This window comes from Giraffa tippelskirchi, chromosome 2 (assembly GCF_054371585.1).
Source record: "Giraffa tippelskirchi isolate mGirTip1 chromosome 2, T2T-mGirTip1v1.2.pri, whole genome shotgun sequence".
NCBI classification, from domain to species: domain Eukaryota; kingdom Metazoa; phylum Chordata; class Mammalia; order Artiodactyla; family Giraffidae; genus Giraffa; species Giraffa tippelskirchi.
This window is the reverse complement of record NC_137276.1, coordinates 236,985,757-236,999,444: the sequence shown is the minus strand read 5'-3', so window position 1 is coordinate 236,999,444 and position 13,688 is coordinate 236,985,757.

Below are 13,688 nucleotides of genomic sequence, written 5' to 3'. Positions count from 1 at the left end.
GTCCTCATCTTGTAGAACAAGTCATCCGCATTTTACCATCCAGGGGACAGTCACCACCGCTGCTGTGTATGCGGTACCAGCAACACTGGATGCTCCGGTCACCAATAATTTACTTCTGGGTTATTAAAAATGCCTGGATCTGACTTTTGAAGTTAGGATAGATCAAGTGAAGATCTCTCCGTCGGAGCCCTAGGAAGCAGGGGACTCAGGTGGACGCTGGGTGGACTAAGAAAGGTCCAGCCTGGAGGGAGCGTGGCCTGTTCGTTTCACGTTCTGTTCAGATGCTCGTAGAAATGCTGTTTGTAGACAAGTGCTCATGGGAATGGGGAGCCTAGATGGGGAAGAGATACATTTTTTTCTTTCTCTTTTTTCCTTTTGAACTTTTTGCTTTGTACTGGGGTGTAGACGATTACCAATGTGCTGGTAGTTTCAGGTGAACACAGCCTTACATATACATGTGTTCATTCTCCCCAAACCCCACTCCCATCCAGGCTGCCACATAACCTTGAGCAGAGTTACATGTGCTATACAATAAGTGCTTGCAGATTATCCATTTTAAATATAGCAGCGTGTACATGTCCATCCAAAACTCCCTAACCATCCCATCCCCTTGGCAACCGTTAGCTTGTTCTCTAAGTGTGTGAGTCTCTTTCTGTTTTGTAAGTAAGTTAATTTGTATCGTTCCTTTTAAGATTCCACATATAAAGGATGTCGTAGAATACTTCTCCTTCTTCTGTCTGACTTGATTCACACAGTATGACAATCTCTAGATTCATCCATGTTGCTGCAAATGGCATTGATTTACTCATTTTAATGCTGAGTAATATTCCACTGTACATATGCGCCACACCTTCTTTATCCGTTTCTCTGTTGATGGGCATTGAGGTTGCTTCCATGTCTTGGCTGTTGTAAATAATGCTGCTATGAGCATTAGGGTACTGTATCCTCCTGGATCATGTTTTTCTCCGGATACATGCCTAGGAGTGGGATTGCACGGTCATATGAAAGCTCTATTTTTAATTTTTTAAGGAACCTCCATACTATTTTCCATAGTGGCTGCACCAATTTACATTTCCACCAACAATTCAGAGGGTTCCCCTCTCTCCACACCCTCTCCAGCATTCATTGTTTGTTGATTTTTGTTCTAGAAAAAAGGATCATTACAAAATCTTAATAACATATCACAAAACATGATCCAGATTTTCTCCACCATGAATTGCATAATAGTAGATCAATCATGTAAACATTCTAGAGTTAGGTTTGTCACAAGTCAGAGAGAAGCAATGCCACACAATTCATAACCTTTGCTAAAATTAGAAAAAAAATTGCAAACAACCTAGCTATGTAATGATAGTTGCTGTTGTTTAGTTGCTGAGTTGTATCCCACTCTTTCCAGAACCACTTTGACTGTAGTCTACCAGCCTCTTTTGTCCATGGGACTTTCCAGTCAAGAATACTGGAGTGGGTTGCCATTTCCTTCTCCACTGATTTTTTTATGATAAACATTCTAGCTGGTGTGAGGTGGTATCTCATTGTAGTTTTGATTTGCATTTTTCTAATAATTAGCAATGTTGAACATCTTTTCATGTGCCTATTGGCCATCTGTATGTCTTCTTTGGAGAAATGTCTATTTAGGTTTTCTGCCTAGTTTTTGAGTGGGTTGTTTGTTTTGATGTTGTTAAGCATCGTAAATTGTTTGTAAATTTTGGAGACTAATCCCTTACCGGTCACATCATTTGCAAATGTTTTCTCCCATCTGTGGGTTGCTTTTCATTTTGTTTGTTGCTTCCTTCGCTGTGCAAATAGATAGGGAGGAGATGCATTCTGAAGACAAAACAGATGAAAGAGTGGGTTATGTTAATGCTGCAATGATGAAGTGACGGCCTAGGAGCAGAGCGCAGAGAGGACAGAAGCTGATGGAATCTGAGATGATGTGCTGAGAAAGAAGCTTCAGTGGACGTGGACAATCCAGGACCAATATTCATGGAAGCTGCAAGCGTTGCATGTTTGTCTCAAAAGGAAAAGGATCTGCATTTTCTAGGCTGTAGATATAATAGTTCCTTCGAGAAAAGGATCAGGTCAGACAACAAACTTTTAAACTTAAAAGTTGCACAAGAAAAAGTTGCTCAGTCATAAGATGAATTGATACACTTAAAAATTGCTTCCCTGGTGGCTCAGATGGTAAAAAAAAAAAAAAAAAAAAATCATCCTGCCATGCAGGAGACCCGGGTATGATCCCTGGGTCAGGAAGATCCCCTGGAGGAGGGCATGGCAACCCAGTCCAGTGTTCTTGCCTGGAGAATCCAGGGACAGAGAAGCCTGGTGGGCTATAGTCCATGGAGTCACAAGGAGTCAGACATGACCAAGCAACTAACACACACTCATACACATATATTCCTGTTCATATCTTTTTCATTATGGTTTGAATGTGAACAGCTCAGCTGTTCTGCACAGCAGGACCTTATTGCTTACCCATTCTAATATAATCGCTTCCCTCTGCTGATCCCAAACTCCCAACCTATGTCTCCCCCAAGCCCTTGCCCCCACGGCTTCCACAAGTCTACTCTCCATCTCTGTGAGTCTGTTTCGGTTTTGTAGATAAGTTCATCTGTGTCATACTTTAGATGCCACATATAAATGGCATCGTATGATATTAGTCTGATTTACTTTACTTAGTATGACTGTCTCTAGGTCCATCACATTGCTGCGAATGGCATTATTTCCTTCTTTTTATGGCTGAGTAGTAGTCCATATATGTTACTGGTACATTTTAATAGGCGACACCTCCTCCAAATTACTTTCCATGAATTAAAATTAGAGGTTAAAAAGAAATCAGTGGGAAAGTAAGGCAACAAGGTTAAAATTAACATAAACGGGAAATACATCCTCCACTGAACAAATATCAACAAATTTGCTTTCTTTTTTGCTGCAAGAATCAAATTTACCCAAGACTAGAATGCTTGTTGATGCCTCACAATAAAATGAATGTTACTAGATTCTTAAGCTTGGAAAGCTCAGTGTTAAACAAAGCTAAGCAGATACCTTAGCTGCAGAGATCCTCAGAGTTTTTTAAAAAAAGTGAGTGTTTCACCAGTTTCTAACTGGTGCCTATAGAATGAATTCTCCACACTTATTTGATAACAGAATCCCTTTATAAGACCCATCTCTAAGGACTCATGTTTTCCCAAAACATTTTGGGAAATGTTACCCAAGAAATCTTAGCAATTCTTCTTTATGAACCTCAGGGTGTCCTAGTAGACCTCACTAAATGGTAGGTATTAATATGTGTGAGACACTTTAAATGTATTATTTTAAATTTTTACAACTGTCATGTATGTGAGACATTATTATTGCATATCACCATTAAGGAGAGAGACCCAAAGAGGTTGATGGGTCCATCTAACATCAAGGCTTGCCTTGTGGCTCAGCTGATAGAGAATCTGCCTGCAATGCAGAAGACCTGGGTTCGATCCCTGGGTTGGGAAGATCCCCTGGAGAAGGGAAAGGCTACCCACTCCAGTATTCTGGCCAGGAGAATTCCATGGACTGTATAGGCCATGGGGTTGCAAAGAGTCAGACATGACTGAGCAACTTTCACTTTCACTTTCAAAATCACAAAGCTAGTACACAATAGAGTTGGCTTTTAAACATAGATCTGCCTCAATCTGCAGTCTCTTTTCTTATATAAACAAATTTCTTTCTGCGCAAATATGATTGAACATTAGAGTTCTTCACTCTGTGTTTGCTAAAGAAGGTGGTAGTCTTCTCTTGGAATTAATTATAGTAAGGAATGCCCTTTTGCTAAACTTAGTGCTGACTTAAAAAGCTGTTATAGAAGGTGGACTGATTAGGAAAACAAAGGAATGAAATCATCCCTATGAAGTGGGAGATAACCAAATTTTGTTGTTGAGTAAGACTTGAAAATTATTTTCAAGGCTGCATTAATGTGTCATCTGCTGACTTTGCTCTGGTTGCTGCTGTTACTTCGCCAGATTCAGACCTGATTTAATAAGCGACAGCTTAAGAACAGCCATTAATGAAGGATCCTTACAATGCTCAGAAAAAGGTTCAAGTGGAAGGCATCTTGGAAGCTCTGCTGAACCAGAAGGACCATATCCTGTGCTGTTCTTATTTTTGCCCTGAAATAAAAGCCTCTGGCTTTCTTTTCCTTTCACTCTTATTTGTAAAGCCTGGCCTGTAAGTTTCACCGTCTTTTCCTATAGGAACAGTCTTCTGCCTTTGCTTCAACTATATTAGTTGCTTGACAAAGCACAACTGCCAAGTTCAATGACCCTTGCCTCCCTCAGTCACACCTCTCTTTATAACAGGAGTCTTCATGGTCCAAACAGGTTATTCCTAAAGAGAACTGTTCAAGGAGCAAGCCCGTTTTCCTAACTCGATCAAGTGCTATCACTTGGAGAAAAAACAAACAAACAAACAAACAAACTCTCATTTCAAGAGCACAGTGGAAGAGTTTTCACTTTATTTCCAGACTTCAGAATGCCTGATTATTAGAAACTGTCTAAGTTTGCTTTCTTATGTGGCACAGACAGTCTCTTAACCTGACTTGCATTCCTTATCTTGACTCTTTCTACCATAAAGGGGAATTCTGAAGCTGTTTGATTGTACTTGTTGAAGCCATTTTCCTGTTTCTCAGACAGCTCCCAGCCTGGGAGCACAGGTTGCGAAATTTGTCGGAGATTTTGGGGTTATTCAACCAAAGTGCTTTTTGTTGAAGATTCTTTCACATTTAGTGCAATGGCTCTTTCGGTGGAGCAGTTTTCTGTGAGACGAGGTCGAAGTCGGGAAATAAAAAAGGAGCTAGTCCGTGACCGCCTTAGAGGGGTGGAACGGGGTGGGAACTGAGAGGGCGGTTCAAGAGAGAGGGGACTTGGGAATACTCACGGCTGACTCACGTTGTTGTATGGCAGAAACCAACACAACACTGTAAAGCAATCATCCTCCAATTAATTTTTTTTTTAAAGGAGCTGGTGACCTGAGGATAGGAGCAGAGTTGCCAGGCAAAATGCAGACCACCCGGTTGGCTTTGAAATTCAGATAAACCAGGAAGACATTTTTAGTATATGTACTTCTTAAAAGTTCCATGGGGCATACTTATGCTAAAGAATTCAACATTATTATCAGAAATTCAGAGTTTGCTTGTTGTTGTGTACTTTTTTTTGCAGTTCTATATTTTTACCTGCTAAATCTACCACTCTAGACAGAGGAGAAATCCAGACACAGAGGGCAGGATGACCATGAGTGAGAGAGACCGCACAGGAACCTAAGTCCATCCTGAAAGCCTTGAACAGAAAGACCGAGAGGTGACGATGGCAGTGTGTGTGGGAGGGGGAGGAGTACAAAGGGAGAAAAATTACTTCCTCCCTTTTTCAGGAGTTATGCTTCATGAGTGTATTTAAGGAATAAAATGAAAATAGCAATCATTTCTATAAACAAATGTAATTAGATAAAACAACCAATGTTAATGTTTTACCATGTCGTCATCTAGAACATCAAATCTGAGCCTTTGTACATTCTGAATTCAAACTAATTAATTCAATTTTTATAAATTGTTTTCTCCTTTAACGGGAAATCATGACAGTAGAATTGTGTTTTGTAAAGTTTGTGTTCCAAGATCAACACACTTGCCCTGTCCATCCTGTTCACCTATATTCTAAGCACAAAGCTGATGCTTTTGCAAATCAAGTTTCAAGCTGCTTTAACCTGGCAGAAATCTTCAGTTCCCTGGAACTAGTCTTCCCAACCAGGAGAAGCCTAAAAGGATCATTCTCAGATCACTTCTGAGGGCAAGGAGAGATGAGGTTGGGTGGGGGATGTGTGTGTCATGGGGGAAAGTGGCTATTAAAGCAACAGTGAAGGGACTTTCCTGGTGACCCAGTGGCTAAGACTCCACGCTCCCAGTATAGGGGCCTGGGTTCAATCCTTGGCCAGGGAACTAGATTCCCATTGCCATAACTGATACCTCCGGCAGCCAAATAAATAAATATTTAAAGCAACAGCATGAAGGAAGGAAATATTTCCTAGAATAAGGCAAAAAAAAAAAAGGAAATGGAGGCAGAGATTAGGCGAGTGGGTGGACAGATGAGGGAACGTGTTTCTGAGGGGTGGCTGTGACCCCCAGCCTTCCCAAACAGGGCAAATTGCTGGAGCACAGAGCAAGGTCAGACCTGGAGAGACCCTGGGAGTCAGGGTCTCTCCCCGGTGCCTCAGTGGTAGGAGTGATGTACTGGGACTGATGGATCATGACCTTCTTCATTTCTAGAAGTTATTGAAGACCCTGGAACCTTTGTGTGACACCAGGGTGGGGGTCACGTCGTTACAAACACGTCGTAACTGTGATTAAATTTCCCAGCAGCACAGCAGGGTGAGTCAGAACTAAGTTGATTTGAGGGGAAAAAAAAGTAAAACTTCCTGCACACCTGTGGCCCTAGATTCATACCCACTCCACATATCTGCTTCATCTGAATTCCATGTTTACCTATTACGAGGAGGAAACCTTTTTAATTTTTTTCTCATAATTATGCCTAAGTTATCATGATGTGGCATACCAATCTTATAAATTTGTTTCTAAGATAGTGTGTGTTCCCGAGAAAGTCCCAACTTGCTTGACTTTGATTCAATGAAGGCAGACTTGAACTAATTGCGTCGCTTCTAAGATTTGAAAATAATTGAATCTGTTTCTGTCTTTTGATCCAAGTCCTAGAGAGTAGTTCTCAATATAATAATATTTTCCTAGCATCACTTCAGTAGTCAAACAAGAATGTAATCCAAAAAGCCCCCTGTATTCACAGAGACAATGCTCTTATGATGAAACCACAGAAAGAAGTTGTTAATTAATGCAAGAAATAAGGCGAACAATCTATTAACATAATCTGAATGAAATCCTTGCACTGTTAAATGCAGACACTAAGTGCTCATATAATACTTTATTAATTGACGAAGTATTTATCTACAGGGAAATGAGGATAAGAGACCATACACTTTGTCAGATGACAGGAAAATGTATTAGAGCTTCATAAGAAATGCATACAATTCAAACAATAGCATGATTATCTTTTTAAAGCAATTACATTTAATCTCAGAAGAAAGAATAAATACATTAATTCTTCTCCATTCCCTGATAAGCCACCAAGATACATAAACGATAATTTTTTTCCCTCCAGCTCTGGAGGCTGGTGGCAATCCAGTGAGTACTGCTCAAACAACTTCTACGGTGAAATACCACTTAGCACAGGAAAACACATTATGAGATTAACTGACTTTGGGCTGAACAGAATCCTCTTCCCTGGGAAGTCCTGGTTTATACTTGACTTTGCACATTCCTTTCAACTTTGGAGACTTGGATGATAAGAAATTGCACCACCCAGATATAAATGGGGTGGGGGATAAACTGGGTATTTGGGATTATAATAGACATGCTACTATATTTAAAACAGATAAACAACAAAGACCCACTGTATAGCCCAGGGAGATCTATACACTATTCTGTAATAACTTAAATGGGATATATAGATACATATGTACATGTATAACTGAATCCCTTTGCTGTCTACCTGAAACTAACGCAAAACTGTAAATTAATTATATTCCAATATAAAATAAAAATGTAAAAGAAAATGTTGTTTGGTACTGAATTTCAAGTGTTTTTCCTACCCTGCTATGCTGGGCTGAACAAAGTATGATCATTGAGGCTGGCTTTCACTCTTAAAACTCCAAATGCAATGAAAGCAAAGGGGGTAGGGCCACGATTCCTTTTTCTCGGAGGCATTCAGTTTCTTCTTGGCTTTCCAGAATTGGAAGCTTGTCTTTCATCCACATTAGCTGACTGTGACAAATTAGCAAGGTCGTGCAGCCACCAGCTAGCAAGAGGGAACCTTGTCCCCGCGGCCCTCGCTCATCACCTCCTAAGCAGTGGCCAGGCCTCCACAGCCCGTTTCCAGCCCACGCCACTCCCTTGCTGTCAGCCTCCAAGGGCTGCTCCGTCCTCTCTAACAATCGCTCCAGAAGTGCTGCCTCTGTCAGGTGCTGGCCCCTTAGGAAGAGCCCTTCTCTGTTGACCCCGGACCCTGGACCCAGGGTACTGTGTTCCTTCAGATGCTGTCCCTCCTCCCTGGGTGGCAACAGATAGGAATAAAATATCGTGTGACTTAGCCCGTTGTAATGTTTTTCTTCTTAAAACATATCTGTCATATGCTCTGTGGGGGAAAACACTATAAATGTTATGTGGCTGAGTACGTTTGGCGAAAAAACGGCCTATGGTATCACCCCCTAGGAGATGGACAACACTTGCTGGCAATTAAAAACTCTGAAAAGTTTCATCAGAAAGAGGCTCATTACATTTGGTTTGCTAATGATCACCTTACTTCTTTGATGATTGAATTTTTCATTTTGGCTGCACTGACTCTTCGTTGTGGTGCAAGGGCACTCTGGTGAGAGGTGGCTTCTCTCCGGTCTCAGTCTATGGGTTTATCCTGTCGCCGAGCGCGGGCTCCAGAGCACCTGGGCTTCAGCACTCTGGAGCCTGGAAGTGCACGAATCAAGGTCCTGGCAGATTCAGAGTCTGGTGAGGGCGCCTTCCCTGCTTCATAGACGGCCATGGTGCTCCTCACAGGTCCTGTCCTCATATGGCGGAGGTGAGGCGGGAGCTCTCAGGGCCCCATTTATGAGGCGCTAATCTCACTCATGAGGGCTGCAGACTCATGACTTTGTCACCTGGTAGAGGACCCACAGCCTAACACCGTTACATTGGGGGGACACCAACAGCTAATCCACAGCCTAACCACCCTGACAGCATTCCGGTTCTCTGCTACTCATCCTCTCATGTAAGTGCAAATGGTAAGATCGCCATCGTTCTCAAGCTAAAGCAGCCAGACTGCAGTGAGGGGCTAGACCTTTGCTTGCCTTCTGTATATCTTCCACGTTCACTCTTTTTCCTACCTTTCCATTTTTTTTTTAATATTGGATTAAAATTGAATTACAATATAGAGTTAGTTTCAGGTGTATAGCAAAGTGATTCTGTTATATGTATATCTCCATTCTTTTTAGATTCATTTCAAATGTAGGTTCACAGAATATTGAGTAGAATTCCTTGTGCTATACAGTAGGTCCCTGCTGATTCAGATCCCACATGACTAGGACTCATGTCTGCATGGGGGTCTCTGGAGACACATCTAGATGGACTTCTCTGTTGCATACTCTCGGGGAGCCTTGCGTTTCTTAGTGACACTTACAACCACTGTAAGTGACACCGTCGGGGTCTCCGTTCCCCAGTCGTCTGCAGGCACCCTTTCTCTGCCATTCAAACAGAACGTTTGACTTCCAGGGGAAAGCTGTCAACTTGCCCTGCGTCACCCAGGATGCCTAGGAAAGAACTTTAATTCTCTCAGTATCTGTTACCTTCTGGTTGAAAAACTGCTCCAGAATCCATTTCAGTAAGTTTTCACCATCTAATTACCACCACTCTGGCCTTCATTCTCTAAGGAGGGTGGCCTGCCATCCTGATTTGCCTACATCCTGGATGGAGGACTTTCTGGGCTAAAACTGGAGAGCTCTTGCACAAACCAAAATGAGTTGTTCACCGTATTCTCTAAGATACCAGTATTCGACTCTATTATGCACAACAAATGGCCTGACCACTGCAGACAACACAGATGAAATAATTCACAAAAGAAAACAACATTCACTTATAGGTGAGACATCAGTGTAGCTGAGGGCCTGGGCCTCTCTCCTCTCGTCCTTGGTCTAAAAAACACAGCAAACTCTAGCAGTTCTAAAACTACCAGACATCTTCTGGGATGGCAAGTGTGATGAGCTAAAGGTTTACACTCCTCCCCCAAATTCATACATTGAAATCCTAACCCCCAGTGTGAATTAAGGCCAGTGTCAGGGGGCACTTTGGGAGATGATTAGGTTATGAGAGTGGGGTTTTTGTGAACAAAATTAGTGACCTTGAAAAGGGACCACAGAGAGAGCGCTTCTCCTTTTTCTGCCACGTGAAGATGCAATGAAAACACAGCCATCTGCAACTGGGAAGAGGCCTCTCACCAGACCCAGACTATTCTGGCACCTCAATCTTGGACTTCCCAGCCTCAGGAACTGTGAAAAATACATTTCTGTTGTTTATAAACCACTCAATTTATGGTGTTCTGTTAGCACAGCCCAAACTGACTGACAGAAAGGTGCCAGGTAAAATATTCAGGCGAGTTTCAACATGGGCGAACATGTGTTTGTCCATGTGTCTGGCATCATTTGAGGTAGAGGAACAGATCTGGAGGTACGTGGAACATGCCTTTCTGTGGCTAACACTGTATCTTGCTCCAGTTAGGCACACAATAAGTACCTGTTGAATCAAGCCATAAATACCCTAAAACTTTGTAGAAAGTGGAAAAATATTTTTTAAGAAAAACTAGATCATCTCATATAAGCAGAGCTCCAGTGTAGTACCTTCTGGAGTTCATTCAGTATCTCTTTGGTTCTTTCTGCCTTTTCCCCACCACTGTCTGGACCTTTGCTATGCCTCCTCTCATTTTCATGAGATGGTGGTCGTAGACCACATGGCCATATCAGTAGAGGAAAAAGGCAGAATGTACTCCTGTTCTCTTTTATTGGAGGGGGGGCATTCTACAGCAGCTCAGACCAGATTTCCCTTTCAGACTCGTGAGCTTAATAAAGGGAGTTTAGGAGAATTAATCTCTAGGGGAAGGGTGCAAAATCTCCCAACCAGAAGTGGGAAGGCTATTTGTCAGGCATCAAACAGGCAGGTCCACTCATAGGAAAAGTGAGCTGTTGTAGTTAATTTGGGTTGATGATGAGATTTACCATATAATTAAGGTAGATGAAGAAAAAAAAAATCTCGGATAATTTTTAAGCCATATTGTGGTAGAGACTGACTAGATGTTCATCTGAATAATATCTTCTTCCCTGATACATAGAAAAACTACCATTCCTAGGTTCCCTTAAAATTAAAATATGGCCATGTGACCGAGTTCTGGCCAATGGAAAGTGGGTAAAAGTACCTACGGAGAGACCAACCAAGAAAGCCATATCTTCCTTACAAGACTGAGATTCAAATGAAAAATCAATCTGTACTGATTTCTATCACTACAAGTTCTAGGCTTATTTGTTATTGCAGGATAATCTCTCCTGCTTTGTTTCATAATCTCTTCTAAGTAGGAAAATCTCACACAAACTCCTGGTAGCCCTTTTACTGATGTCAGGCAATAGCAAAACTGAAAACTCCATTCATTCTTTATGATATATGCTTATGGCTCCATAAGTCAGCTTATATTTAAGAGCTGACTCGATTCATATCTTGAAAATCCATCCCTTTAGCAGTTTATTTGTGCAAAAATATAGACTGAGCCCATTGATTTATTTTCATCATTTCCCCAGAAGTTAATGCAAATTCAAGATTAGGTTGAACTCAATCTCGTGCTGAATGACACCATGAAAGGAAACGCTATGGGGTCAGTCACACAAGCCCTTACTTCTGATGTCAGCCTTCATGCCCTCGAGTGCTGTCATTGCGTCATTCAAACATTTAAGAAAATATGGGCAGATTTTGTTAGTCTTGAGGATTATGAAGATGAACAAGGCCTTGTCCTTGTAGAGATAACTGCTTATGTGTCATACGAGCTATAGTAACAGCGTGTGCACGGTGCAGTTAGCAAGAAAGCATTACTAAATCTGCCTCGAGGATGATTCTGCTCTACGCATCATACAGTCACAGTCTGCCCAGGCTGCTGTGCCAAATCACCACAGGCTGGGTGGCTTGCACACAACAGAAATGCATTTCTCACACTTCTGGGGACTGGGAAGTCCAAGGTCAATGCGCCAGTGTGTTCAGCGTCTGCCGAGGGCCCATTTCCTGGTTCACAGTGGCCATTTGTTTGCTGTACCATCATATGGTGAAGGGGTAAGGGAGCTCTCAGGAGTCCCTTATATAAGGCCATTGATCCCATTCAAGGGGACTCCACTCACCTGACTTAGGTACCTCCCAAAGTCTCATTAGGATACCATCACACTGGGCATCAGTTTTCAACATATGAATTTTCGGCGGATATAAGCATTTAGTCTATAGTACATATATAAAGGCCAATTTAGTGATAAGGGTGATGTCAATATTCACTACTGTTAACCTTTATCCTTAGTGTAAAGCTCTGTTCTGGTCAATCAGAAGGCACTTTTGTTTATACTGCAATCATGGGAAAATGACTGTTTATTAATTGGCTCTTAAGAGTTTACACAAGCCAGCTCCAGAATACCACTGGCATAATCAGGTAAGGTTCTCTTCATCAATATATCTCAATATAAGAATACTTTAAAAACACTTTTTCCATATAGGATTGTGTCATCTACTTCTGCTTTATTGACAATGCCAAAGCCTTTGACTGTGTGGATCACAACAAACTGTGGAAAATTCTGAAAGAGGTCAGAATACCAGACCACCTTACCTGTCTGCTGAGAAACCTGTATGCAGGTCAAGAAGCAACAGGTACAACCAGACATGGAGCAATGGACTGGTTCCAAATTGGGAAAGGAGAACATGAAGGCTGTATATTATCACTCTGCTTATTTAAATTATATGCAGAGAACATCAGGCGAAATGCCAGTCTGGAAGAAGCACAAGCTGGAATCAAGATTGCCGGGAGAAATATCAATAACCTCAGATATGCAGATGACACCACCCTTATGGCAGAAAGTGAAGAGGAACTAAAGAGCCTCTTGATGAAAGTGAAAGAGGAGAGTGAAAAAGCTGACCTAAAACTCAACATTCAGAAAACTAAGATCATGGCATCTGGTCCCATCACTTCATGACAGATAGATGGAGAAACAATGGAAACAGAGACAGACTTTATTTCCTTGGTCTCCAAAATCACTGCAGATGGTGACTGCAGCCATGAAATTAAAAGACGCTCCTTGGAAGAAAAGCTATGACCAACCTAGATAGCATATTAAAAAGCAGAGACATTACTTTGCTGACAAAGTTCCGTCTAGTCAAAGCTATGGTTTTTCCAGTAGTCATGTATGGATGTGAGAGTTGGACTATAAAGAAAGCTGAGCGCCGAAGAATTGATGCTTTTGAACTATGGTGTTAGAGAAGACTCTTGAGAGTCCCTTGGACTGCAAGGAGATCAAACCAGCCAATTGTAAAGGAATCAGTCTTGAATATTTATTGGAAGGACTGATGCTGAAACTCCAAAACTTTGGCTACCTGATGTGAAGAACTGACTCATTTGAAAAGACCCTGATGCTGGGAAAGATTGAAGGCGGGAGGAGAAGGGGATGACAGATGAGATGGTTGGATGGCATCACCGACTCGATGGTCATGAGTTTGAGTAAACTCTGGGAGTTGGTGATGGACAGGGAAGCCTGGCGTGCTCCAGTCCATGGGGTCGCAAAGAGTTGGACATGACTGAGCTACTCAACTGAATTGAACTGAATGTTTACTCATTCATGAATCCTTCAACAAAGATGTTTGTACTTACTCTTTGCTCAGCCCTAATATTGATGCTGAGGATATACCAGAAAACAAACCAGACATGGCTTTTGTCATTGTGGACTTTCTGTTCTAGTGGAGAGTGATAAATAAGATGGGTTAAAGGGAAACCTGGGATCTTATGGGAAATGTTATTTTATATGTGATAGTCTTAGAAATCTTTCATTGG